Below are 12,761 nucleotides of genomic sequence, written 5' to 3' on the forward strand. Positions count from 1 at the left end.
TTACTTGGCGATAGATTATCTGCCACAGACCAGTTGTGCCAGATGTGGACATGGTACAGACATTTGGGGATATTCACCATGGAATGAATGGTATCTATCAACCCGAGGGGATATGTGATGTGAAGAGTAAAACTCTGAAGCCTCTACACTTTGAGGGTGGACAGAAGGAGACCTGAAAATAAAGAAGAGAAGGGAAGGTATGGGGCAAGGAAAGAATAGGGAGAGAAGACCCTTGAAGACAAGAAATAAGAGTTTCAAAAATGGAATCATCCATGTCAATGCAGCAGATGGATCCATTTCCTTTCCTTACCTTCATGTACAAATTAGCACTTGACAAAGTGGAGCAAAAATCCTGCCCAGCAACTGGCCTGAGGTGACTTGGACCGGCTCTGTCCTGGGGCGGGTGCTTTCCTCTTTTCCTTAACTGGGTTGGGTGCTTCTCTTTCTCAGAAGTGCTTTCATACGACTGGAGGCCATCTGACCTTCTACAGACTTCCACCTACTCCATTCCATCTTGATAAGCACACTGCCCCACTCCCTCCCCCCACAAAAAAAGGGCAAACTAAGGCCTTTGATTTTGCTTGTGTTCAGAGTTTGCTTTTGATGGAGGAAATGAGATTAAGTGATTCACCCCCAGAGCAGTAGAGGCTGGACTGAGCTCGTGATAAGGAGAAAAAGAGGGAGAGAAGATGGGAGTCTGAAGAGGAGTAACACTGCTTACAGGAGAATTAGTAAAGTAAATGACGTAGAGAACAAATGCTTGCTTAAGGAAATGGTGGCACGTGACCATTCCAATCTTATAAACCTTCTGAGGTTCCTACCACACTTCTCTAAAGATTCTGAGAGAGGCTGATTTGATTGTCTTTCTTCCAATTCCACCAAGTAGCCCTCAGGCATAGCTCTGACACAAAGACCTTCCATGCCCAACCTTCAAGCCAACCATTCATCCCTGTCAAGAAGCCAAAGGTGTGAATGAAGAAACCATCTTGGAAATGGACCCTCCAGTTTCAGCCCTGTCAGACCCCAGATATTTGAGTCTTAGCTGAGGCTCCAGACATTGCAGGTGGAGGAAAGTTATGCTCACTGTGACCTGTCTGAATTCTTGACCCGTAGATTCTGTGAGCATAATAAAATGGTTGTTAGCTTACACCACTAAGATTGAGGATGGTTTGTTAGCTAACATTATTAAGAGAGACAAATGGATTCTACTATTATCAGTGGATTAAAGGTGTTAAAATTGGTAAAACACTTAGAAGAGTGCCTGGAACATCATAACCCCCCGATAACAAAATTACAGTGATATTGGTACTTTTTCTTTCTCTCGGTTCTCCTTTTTTACCTTTTCCTCCCTGCTCTGGGTCTCATGGTTCCTTGCCTCCAATTTAAAATTACTACCACCAGCACCTGTTGGATTTCTTTTCCCTTAAAACTGGCTGCAGAATTGGGTCTAGTACCTCTTTCCTTTGCTCACACCCCAATATCTTTCTCAAAGCAAGGACATGTGTCTTTATGATTGGGTGTCTTCATAATGGATCACTATGAGGAATATGCAAAGGAAAACCAAAGCAACAAATATGCAAAAAAGGTACAATGCTTTCTGAACTTCACAAAGATTTGAAAGTTATTGTCTCATCTAGAGACCTGGACCTCTGAGATTGTCAGTGGGAGTTTGGTCTACTTTCTGCTCTCTGTCCTTATTATTAAAGTAGATTCATCTCATCCCCATCCCCAGACGTCAGGAGGAGAACATGGTGACCCATTTGTTCTGAAAGGAAGGTTTCTAAGGTGGGAATGGTCACGTGCCACCATTTCCTTAAACAAACGTTTGTTCTCTACCTCATAGAGGATCGGTGGATTTGGAGGGGAAGTTGCACCTCTCACATAGCACTCAGTGATCCGGGCAAGGAGGTGGGAACTATACAGCCTTTTATGAAATGATCTGGGAAAACAGTGGTGTCCATGGGACCTGGGGGTTGGGGGGGGGGGAAGCAGAGGCCTTGCCAGACTCCAAGGGAGGGAACATGGACTCCACCTGTTGATAGGAACGATGTCAAATCATTTGTTACCAGTTAAAAATGCTACACTTTCATTATTACCGTATTACAGATGAGGGATAGAAAACCTGGGGAAATTAGCTAATCAGCCAAAAATTACCTAAGCCAGTATGCAGTGGAAGTAGGTATCAAATCCAGGTACCCTGGTACCAAAGCCAGGGTTTTTGTTTTCTTTTTGGTTTTGTTTGCTAGCAGTAGGAAATTTACTGGTTTTTAAAGAAATCCAAATGCCGGCATTGTCCAGAAAAATGTAACAGGTTTATTTATAATTGTTATAAAGCTGAACTGCTGAGCTTGTTTACTGAAACATATTGCAACTTGCTTCAATGCTTTATGTCCCTGCATTTATTTTAAAAATTCACTCAGAAATGAAAATGGAAAAAACCACCAATACCTGATTTCTGTCCCCTATTTTTCCTGCAATCAAATGCTTAGGTATTTTTTTTTTTTTTTTTTTTTTTTTAGGATTTATTTATTAGAGAGAGCATACTGGCATGTGCATGGCGGGGAGGGGTGGAGGCAGAGGGAGAGAATCTTAACTAGACCCCACACCCGGCGCTGGAGTTTTGAGCTCCATCCCACAACCCTGAGATCACGGCCTGAGCCAAAATCAAGAGTTGGACTCTTAGCCCCCTGAACCACCCAGGTGCCCCTGCTTAAGTACCTGTTGACCCCCATGGAAAAAAATACTTAACATTCAGAACTATCTATAATGCTAAGAAGAATTTTTTTTTTTTTTTTTTTTTTAAGAAGGAAGTGTTTTCCCATCCTATGGATTCTTAAGCATGTTCTCCCCACATGCAGCACCTGAGCTGAGCATCTTCTGGCACAGCTGTTATGGGTTTAGCGTAAGTGGTGCACACGTCCTATAACTGAGCTCCAGGGGTTCCCTGAGTGAGGTACATTAAATTGAACACAAGGTGAGGAATGGGGGAGGGAGCTTGATCCATTCGGGAACTCACATTTTGTTACTTAGGCTCTTCAGTTTAACTGAATGATTAATATGTCAACATGCCAGGGGCACCTGGGGGGCTCAGTGGCTGAGGGCCTGCCTTTGGCTCAGGGCGTGACCCCGGGGTTCTGGGATCGAGTCCCCCATCGGGCTCCCTGCATGGAGCCTGCTTCTCCCTCTGCCTGTGTCTCTGCCTCTCTCTCTCTGTGTCTCTCATGAATAAATAAAATAAAAGTCTTAAAAAACTACAACAACAACAAAAAAACCATGCCCGTGCATACATTATACGTTCAAAAAGTAGCTAGAGAATCCCAACCATAGGAGGAGGAGATCTTAGTATTAGAATGGACTAAAGGAAACTTTAGGGCAACTCTGGGGGCTTCCACATGGGTCCCCAGCTCCAGTCCAGCTCAAGCCGGCACCCCCAAGGGAGTGTCCGCTGCACACCCGGCCGTAGGTCTCCTTGGTAGGAGCTGCTTGTTCTGGGAAACATTCCTTCCTGCCTCAGTTCCTTCCCCGTCTCCCCTTCTGCTAACGCCCGCTTGCAGCCCTCTTAGCCCAGTAGCTACCCGCTGGGTTCCAGCTAACGGTGTCTTAGAAAGGCGCACCGGGTGGGCCTGGCTTGCCTCACTTCCGTACCCTGGAAGTGCATCTGTTTTGAAGTCCTGAGCAACGTCTCACACCAGACACTGGAAAGGAAGTTTGTAAATCAGAAGTTCGGTGGACTTCTGGAAATGGCTAATTCGGCAGAGTGCCCCAGCAGCAGGCCTGTGACGGTGAGCTTTCTTCACCGCCCCCCGCAGAGGGCACACGTTCTGTTGTGAGTGGCTTTTGTACCCAGTTGGTATTACCTTGGTGCCTCTACCCCCGTCCATTCGTGGGCAGGGATGTGTGCTCTGTACGAGCCATGGTATGCAGGTCTTCTCGCTTCACCCCCTCTCCTTTGGCTGGAGCTCCCGAGAGCCGTCAGCCCTGCTAAGAACAACATTTTTGTTCCTGCTCTGACTGTTGCTACTGCTATGGCCACCATCTCTTCTGGGACCGTGGCTACTGCTGCTGTCTCCACCGTTGTGATGGGTACTAGCATCGCCACAACTACTACCCTGGCCGCTACCTCTCCTGCCCCCAGCAGCCCTTCCCTGGGTATGGTCGATAACACTCACGTCGGCCTGCGTGATGATGTTTGATGTGCAGCATTGTCTTAAAACCATACGCCATTTCCATCAAGAAACTGGTATCACACTCTTGTTCTCAAGAATGAGGAGACTAGGCCAGAGGTTAGGAATTCAGGGAGTGGGATGATAGGTTGGGGAGCCTGGGTGGTCAACCGCCCTCGAATGCTGCCCCCAAAGGCTGGCCTGCATGGCAGCTCAGGGCTTACCCCCTCTACCACCCTGGTTTATCCCCAACCTCGTGTAACGTGCTGTCTGATTTTGGGAGGAACGGGGGATGTAGGGATCCCCGGGTGGTTCAGAGGTTTAGCACCTGCCTTCAGCCCAGGGCGTGATCCTGGAGACCTGGGATCGGGTCCCACATCGGGCTCCCTGCATGAAGCCTGCTCTTCCCTCTGCCTGTGTCAGCCTCTTTCTCTGTCTCTCATGAATAAATAAGGTCTTTAAAAAAAAGAAAAAAAAAAAGGGATATAAAGAGGCATTTTTGCTTTATTGCTGGGGAAAAGGTGCTGGTGATAGAGTTGCAGCATAGAGAGGGTGGGTGGCGGGGAGTCATCCGGGCCTCCGCAGAGGTTGTGTGCCTTTGGGCAATCACTTCCTCTGGCTGCACTCCCACTTCTCTTTGGCCAAAGGGATTCGTAAAGCCTCCTTCTGCTCTGGTATCTCCTAGTAGGGAGTGTGGGGGGATGAGGCCGTCCTCAGGATGCCCATGTTGGGAGCAGCTTCTCAGTGTATCTGGTTTTGAAAACACTTAAAAATGTAAAATTGAACAGAAATCAAAATGGCTGCACTAAGGCTTCACGAAGCTCCGTTAAGTAACCTCTTTTCTCTCTTCTGCAAACCTCCCCGCCTCCCTTCTTAGCCTTTTGTTTCAGGAACCTGATACCAACCTAAAGACATGACAAAAGAGGCTGGCAGCAAGTGCACAATTCCTGTCAAAACCAGCTAGATCTGTATTTTCCCATAAAGCACCCCCCGCCCCCCGACCCCCAGCCCCTTCTTGAGGGGGAAGGGCTTGCAGAGCTTTGAAGGCCAGAGTGGGCTGCAGCCTCCTTTGCCTGGCAAAATAACAAAGCTCTTTGTTCCTCTTTATCCCAAACTGTCTTTGAGTCTGTTTTGGCTCTGGAGCAAAGTTTGGCGACCACCAAGGGACCCTGTGCACGATCCCCCATCGAGACTCTGTGGCTTGAGCAGAGGCTCCCAGGGTGGTTTCTGCGCCAGCTCTCCCTTGGGCACGGCCTAGGGTGGAAAACGCGCTGTGGAGGCCAGATTGCTGGTGGTTGGGTTTCCCAGTGGGGCATATGGTTTCCCAGTGGGGTGGATGGTTTCCCAGTTTGACCTCTGGTGGGAAACTAACCAGGACTTGGAGGAGCCCCTGGGAGGCACCTGCTGACATCTGTTTGACCTCGAGGACCTCCCTGTTCTAGGCCTTGTGGCTGCCCAGATGCTGAGTCACAGGGAATGTCTTTCAAGAAAGAAGGAACATAGTGAAAGGAGAGCATTGAGATTCCTCTGCCATAATTGGGAAAGTCCCCCGGTGCGTGTACTGAATTTTGCTTATAGTTTGGGAGAAACAATCTCCACTGTTTGATGATTCTTGAACCCTGGAAGACAAAGCAAATGAAGACATGTTGACTTTGAGTGTAATGAACCCTTTTAATCCAAATTGTGGTCAGGCCTCTGTACCATCACCCCGAGCAGCCCTTCCTCTGCCACAGGGAGAAAAAATACTAGGTTTGAGACTGTTTCTCTGGGGACTCCTGGGTGGCTTGGTCAGTTAAGCATCTGCCTTTGGCTTAGGTCATGACCTCAGGGTCTTAGGGCTCCCTGCTCAGCTGGGAGTCTGTTTCTCCCTCTGCCCTCCTTCTGCTATTTCACTCTCTTGTGCTTTCTCAAATAAATAAAATCATAAAAAAAAAAATACTGTTTCTCTGGAACATCTCTGTCCTTTGTTGCAAGGTCGAGGAGTGGAAGGGAGGGTGCAATCAATAAGAGAGACCCCCAAGTTATGACTCTACAAATGGGAATGGGTCTCCCCATTAAAGACCCAACAGGGCACCCAATTCAGATGGGGCCCACCTGATGTAGGGGTAAGGCAATTTTTGGTGTGCCAACTGCCTGTTGGAGTGAATGGACAAGTCCAGCTGGCTGCTTATTATTGGACCTATAGTCCATTTTCTACCTTGGATTCATTAAATTGGAAATCTCAAAACCCTTCATGTTAAGATGACCCTAGGGAAAAAAAAATAGCTGAACACACCAATTTAGACACCAAGGCCCTTGAGAATACATAGCTGATCAATATGTCCTTCATTAGGCAGAGTGCTTCTGACACCAGGCAAAAGCTATTAAAGTGGAGGGTGCCGTGACTCTGAGTTTGGCCCATTTGGTGCAGATTGCTTACAAGACTTAGAATGCTGAGGAAGAACAAAAGGCGAAGCTGATTCAGGTTTTGCTTCTGACACCTGGTAAAGGAGACATCAACACAAAGGGCAAGTCAGGACATCTCAGGTTGAGCAAAGACCAATTATAAAGAAGAAGGGCGTTGGAAGTGAGGTTGCCCGAAGTTTTCTAGACTGGAAATGGAAGGCCAGGCTGAAAGGTCTGGGAAACAGATGGTCACTCAAAGTGAAGGATGGGACAAGGATAGTGGATGAAGGGACCTGGGGCTTCCAACCAGGTCAATGGCCTCCACAAGCATGGCCCTACAGAAGCCCTGGTGCAGTAGCAAATGGGGTCCTGGTTAGTGAACATCTTGGTGGATACCAGAGTAAGCTACTTGGTAATAAATAGTAAACTGGCTTCATTAAGCCCTTGACCTTGTCTGTGGCAGATGTCGCTGGCCAGCTCTCTGTTAAAACCACTGGAATATAAATTTAGGTGAACAGAAGTTGGGTCATAGCTTTTTTTTAATACATACCTGACTATCCAATTCCTCTTTTGGGGCAAGATCTTGTATGCAAATTAGCTGCTCAAATAACTTTTCTCAGCTGAGAAATGCCAATGGTGGCTCTAAGTTCCATGTGAAAATGCCTTATGGCTCCAGCTACTGCTGCTGAGTGAAGAAGACAAAGGAAGAAGGTCGAGGACCACCTGAGATCTAGAACAAGTGAGTACCACTGTTTAGGCAGATGGGATATCTGGGCAAGCCCAGTCAGCCACCCCAACAGTAGTTTTGTTAAAAGAAAGAGCTAAATGGCCTTGTGTTAGAGTTTCCTTTAAAGTAGGAAACAATAGAAGCCATGAAACAGATTCTCAATCGGTTTTCACAACGTGGACTGATTCATCCCCGTCAGTCTCCCTGTACCACTCCCATTCTACCAGTGAGGAGGCCCCATTCGGAGGAGTATCACTTCATTTAAGATTTAAGGGCTTATCCACGAGATAGTACAGGATATCCATCCTACAGGATTCACACCATATACTCTATTGACTTCTGGCTATGCCAGGAGACTGTGGATGGTTTACAGTGTTGGACTTCAGAGATGGATGCTTTCTTGGCGTGTCTGGGTGGCTCAGTGGTTGAGTGTCTGCCTTCGGCTCAGACACTGTGTGATCCTGGAGTCCTGGGATTGAGTCCCCCATCGGGCTCCCTGCATGGAGCCTGCTTCTCCCTCTGCCTGTGTCTCTGTCTGTCTCTCTCTCTCTGTGTGTGTCTCTCATGAATAAATAAATGGAATCTTTAAAAAAATAAAAGGTGGATGCCTTCCTTCGTATTCCTTTTGAAGACAAGTCTCAATTGTGTTCAGTTTTGAATGGCAAGACCCAGAGATGGGGGGTTATCACCCAGCATTGTTGGACTGTGTCCCCTCAGGGCTTCAAAAATTCGCATTAGGGGATCCCTGGGTGGCGCAGCGGTTTGGCGCCTGCCTTTGGCCCAGGGCGCGATCCTGGAGACCCGGGATCGAATCCCACATCGGGCTCCCGGTGCATGGAGCCTGCTTCTCCCTCTGCCTGTGTCTCTGCCCCTCTCTCTCTCACTGTGTGCCTATCATAAAAAAAATAAATAAATAAAATAAAAATAAGTAATTTAAAAAAAAAATTCGCATTAGTTCAGCCCAATGTTATATATGTGCCTCCCCAAGTATCAGTTTTATAAGAGCAAAAGAGGGGAGGGGCTATCGGTTGGCCACAGGCCAAATGGGAAAAGAGCAAGCCCCTCTTTCGGATCACCCAGATGTCACCGAGAGCTCTTCAAATCTGGACAGTCTGCTGCTTTCTCCTTCCAATGAGTCTCTGTCTTTCGTAATTGTTTGGAAGTTTGAAACTGTCTACTCCAGTGGGCTTGATTTATCTGACCAGCGATTGGCACAGGCTGATTGGAGCTTGTTCACCGATGGCAGTCGCTTTCTTGATCACGGACAGTGCTGAGCAGGATATGCTGTGAGGAGTGGCTAGCGAGTTATGGGAGCAAGAGCACTTCCCTTGGGCACATCAGCATGAAAGGCTGAATTGATAGCCCTCTAGGACATAATACCCAGGTATGGACTCTCCTTCTCTCCGGAGTGATAATGGACCCTCTTTCATTGCAGGAGCAACTCAACAAGGGAAGAAGTCCTTGGGTATGAAATGGAAATTACATGCACCATGGAGACCCCAGTCTACGGGAAAAATAGGGAAAATGAATCCTACTTTAAGAAGGACAGTTGCAAAACCATGCCAGGAAACACCCCTGAAATGGGATCAGGTCCTACCAATTGCCCTTCTCTGCATTGGGGTGGTCCCAGAGGTGGGCTCCAATGAAGCCCTTGTGAAATTCCGTATGGTAGACCATTCCTAGCTCTCCAAGATAGGGGAGAGGATATGCATTAGGTTCAGAAAATGAAACTAAGGCAGAATGTTTGATAGTTGAATCAGTTCTTAACTATTCATGAGTTTGTTTTTCTCAGAAAACCACCTCAACTGGAAGCACGACTGTACCCTTTTAAGGCTGGCCACTAAGGTGCTACTCAAGACTTAGAAAGAAGAGGGCCCATATTAACAGTTGGAAGAGAAGTGAAAAGGACCTTAGAGTGTTCTCTTGATAACCCAAACTGTCCCTCAACAGTTGGGATATTGTCAAATATCCCTCAAATTGTCAGGAATTACACCTTGGGTGCACCATACTTAAGTGTCCTACACCAAATATTAAGTCAGATGACCAATCCCAAAGGGAAATTCAACCCTTAGGAGATTCGAGATACATATTTAAGAAAAAAGAAAAATGAGTGTGCAATGTTATTTATGCTTTGCCTTATACTGGCCTTCCCTGTGGGATGGAGAGATAATGTCCTAGTTCACATTGCTCAGACCTTGGCTCATCTACACAGGTCGTTGAGTGATTTGCCTTCCAAGGGCAGAGTCTATTCTGGATGGCCATGACCCATTCATACATCCAGTAAAGAATTTTTCCCAAGTCCGTAATGGACACCGACCTACTACTGAGGTTTTCCCAATCCCAAGTGGTGATGTGTAGGGTCAGAAAAATCCATTATCCTCATAAAAGCAATTCAGAATCTTGTGGCCTTAGATTTTATGTTGGCCAAGCAAGAGGATATCTGTGCCATTGCAAATACATCCTACTGTACACATACAAATATCTCTTGCTGCTTTGAGAGTAGTGCAGAAAAAAATTGGCAACAGGGCACCTGGTTGCAACAATCTCTAAGTCACCAAACTTCTCCTTTGGAGGGAATGGGCACAGGTCTCACTGACTGGCTCTCAGGTCTTTTCTCATGGATCTCAGATGGACTTAAATCCATCTTCTTGGGCATTTTTTGTTTTGTTCAAACCCTTTTGTTATTGGCCCCAGGAGTGTACGTGCTGCTAAAGGTCATCGTTTGGTGTGTGCCTTATGTCTGCAAACACAGTCTATCTACCTTTAGAGTTCGGGTAATTGTGAAAAACAAGTACAAGCCTTCCATAGTAAAAATCCCCCGATGATGCCCCTGGCCTGTAGAAATCTGCCGGACAAGTAGGACACCCCCTCCCATAGAGATGGAAGGCTCGGGGGCACCTGGGTGGCTCAGTGGTTGAGCGTCTGCCTTTGGTTCAGGTCATGATCTCGGGGTCCTGGGATCGAGTTCCCCGCAGGGAGCCTGCTTCTGCCTCTGCCTCTGCCTCCCATGAATGAATAAATAAAATCTTATAAAAAAGAAAGGGAAGGCGTGAAAGTGGGGAAATGGAATCACTTAAAAACATAAACAAAAATCACTCATGCTTCAGGGAAGCTCAATTCTAAAGTAATTATTTTCCTGTCTTCTTTTTTTTTTTTCTTTCTTTCTTTCTTTCTTTCTTTCTTTCTTTCTTTCTTTCTTTCTTTCTTTCTTTCTTCTTTCTTTCTTTCTTTCTTTCTTTCTTTCTTTCTTTCTTTCTTTCTTTCTTTCTTTCTTTCTTTCTTTCTTTCTTTCTTTCTTTCTTTCTTTCTTTCTTTCTTTCTTTCTTTCTTTCTTTTCCTCTCTTCTGCAAGCCTCCCCTTCTCCCTTCTCAGCCTTTTGTTTCAGGAGCTAGGTACCACCCTGAAGACAAGACAAAGGAAGCAGGTGGCAAGTTACACAATTCCTTTAAAAAAAAAAAAAAAGATTTATTTATTCATGAGAGATGCAGAGAGAGAGGCAGAGACACAGGCAGAGGGAGAAGCAGGCTCCATGCAGGGAGCCCAACGTGGGACTCGATCCTGGGTCTCCAGGATCACGCCCTGGGTGGAAGGCAGGCGCTAAACCACTGAGCCACACGGGGATCCCACAAGTACACAATTCCTGTCCAAACAAGCTAGATCCCGTATTTCCCTATAAAACCCCCTAGTCTCTTCCTAGGGGGAGGAGGCTGGAGGCAGGGGGACCGAGAGGGGGGCTTGCAGTTTTTCCAAGGCCAGAGCCTATGGGAGCCTCCTTTGCCCAGCAAAGCAATGAAACTCTTGTTCCTCTTTATCCTAAACTCTGTCTTCACCTTATGATTTGGCCCCGAAGCATTGGGGGGAGGTGGGATTGGTTTTTGAGCACGGGTTGGGTGAGCCCAGCTTGTCTGGATCTCAGATTGGGCTGGGACAATAGACCTCTTGCCCATCGAGGAGCATTACGCATCCAAAAGAAACACGGGTCAGAATGGGTTTGGGGATGTTTACTGCTCTGAAATTGGAGACACATTAGTCCTGGAAGGTGTTGAACCAAGTGCAAATTATATAAAAACCACGGGACTTCACAAACATCTTAATGAATATTCTTCCGGTAATGAAATTACTTTGGATAATGCATTTCTTGGATATGTTTTATGGAAGGAGGGGAAAATAAAATTGTGCCAGTTAAAAAAACAAACGAAAATGAACTGGATGAACTACTAAATATTTAAAAGCTCTAAACAGTGGTGACACTTACCTTGTGTTTTGTCTTAACATTTTAGTAGATGTTTTTCCTTCACGTCTGTTAGCCTAACTGTGTGAACATTTATACAAATAAGCACTTTATTGAGGCAGCTCACACGAGGGGGGGTTGACTTCATTTTCCTGCTCAGAAGTTTGTTTGGGGATGTGTGTGCTCTAATGCGGTGTTTGGGTTTTCTTCATTGAGAGCTTTGAAAACCTGATTGGTACCAAGTATCTCTCATACTTACAAGGTCAAAATCACCTCCTTGAGTGGTTTTCCTTGAGTGGCTTGTAATTTATGGGTTAGATAATAATAAAAGCAACCACAGTGATGATTACTGAGTGTCTATTTTCCACCAGGCACTGGGCTGAGCATTTCTTATTTAGGTCTTCCAAGATTCCTTACGAGGTAGGTAGAATTATTTTCATCCCCATGTCAGAGAGGAGGAACCTGAGGGTCCGAGGCATTCCACGAATTTCTCAAGGCCAGGGAGCCAGGACTGAGCCCTCCCTCAGGCAGAAGAATCTGGAGCCCTAGCTCCTAAGTGCTGTGCAACACTGGTATCTCCGGTGCCCTTCGGGTCCTGCAGTGTCTGGGTCACAGACCTGGGAGCGATGCTCTGCTGCTCTTCTGCAGTGTGTGGTTTGTGGTCTTGCCTGTAGATTTACCGCATCAGCTCCCTGCTGTTGGTGAAGCCGAGAGTTACAGGTTGAATGTCCGTGTCCCTCCGCCCCACAAATTTATATGTTGAAGCCCTGCCCTCCAGTGTGATGCATTTGGAGGCAGGGCCTTTGGGAGGTAGCTTAGCCGTCGATGAGGTCCTGAGGATGGGGCCCTCATGATGGTATTAGTGTCCTTCAAAGAGGAGGAAGAGAGAAACAGAACCCGGTTCTCTCTGCCGTGTGTGTACAGCAGGCGCCCAACCTCTGACACCTTGATCTTAGACTTCCCAGTCCCTGGAACCATGAAAAATAAATGCCTGTTGTGCGAGCCCCCTGCTCTGTGGTATTCTGTTTCCGCAGCCTGAGCTAAGACACCAGGGGTGAGCTCTCTCGTCCATAATATTTTCAATTAGAATGTCTCTGCCCTGTGCACCTGGCCCCACACCTGCCTCTTATCCAACTCAGCAGACCCCCTCTTTAGCAGCACCTGGCACTCTGTACCTGCCCTCTGGAACCCCTGATAGGGGCCCCAAGGTTCTCACTGCTTCCTGCATTTTTCACTTCGCCTGGGCCTGTCCCCT

General features: G+C 46.8%; 1 long non-coding RNA gene across 6 annotated transcripts in view; it reads right to left on the bottom strand.

Annotated features, from left to right (window-relative positions):
* Window positions 1-4,659: 4,659 nt before the first annotated feature.
* Window positions 4,660-12,761, bottom strand: part of LOC140623092 (uncharacterized) — a 28,458-nt gene continuing 20,356 nt past the window's right edge. Inside the window, exons 2-6 of one of the 6 annotated variants that reach the window (XR_012022781.1) lie at window positions 11,531-12,201; window positions 7,099-7,278; window positions 6,583-6,643; window positions 5,536-5,782; window positions 4,660-4,928 (exon numbers count right to left, since the gene is read on the bottom strand). This is a non-coding gene — a long non-coding RNA (uncharacterized lncRNA). Of the gene's footprint in view, window positions 4,929-5,535; window positions 6,644-7,098; window positions 7,279-11,530; window positions 12,202-12,761 lie in introns of all 6 variants that reach the window. The other 5 variants (XR_012022785.1, XR_012022776.1, XR_012022783.1 and 2 more) reach the window with 5 other exon arrangements.

This window comes from Canis lupus, chromosome 2 (genome assembly GCF_048164855.1).
Source record: "Canis lupus baileyi chromosome 2, mCanLup2.hap1, whole genome shotgun sequence".
NCBI lineage: Eukaryota > Metazoa > Chordata > Mammalia > Carnivora > Canidae > Canis > Canis lupus.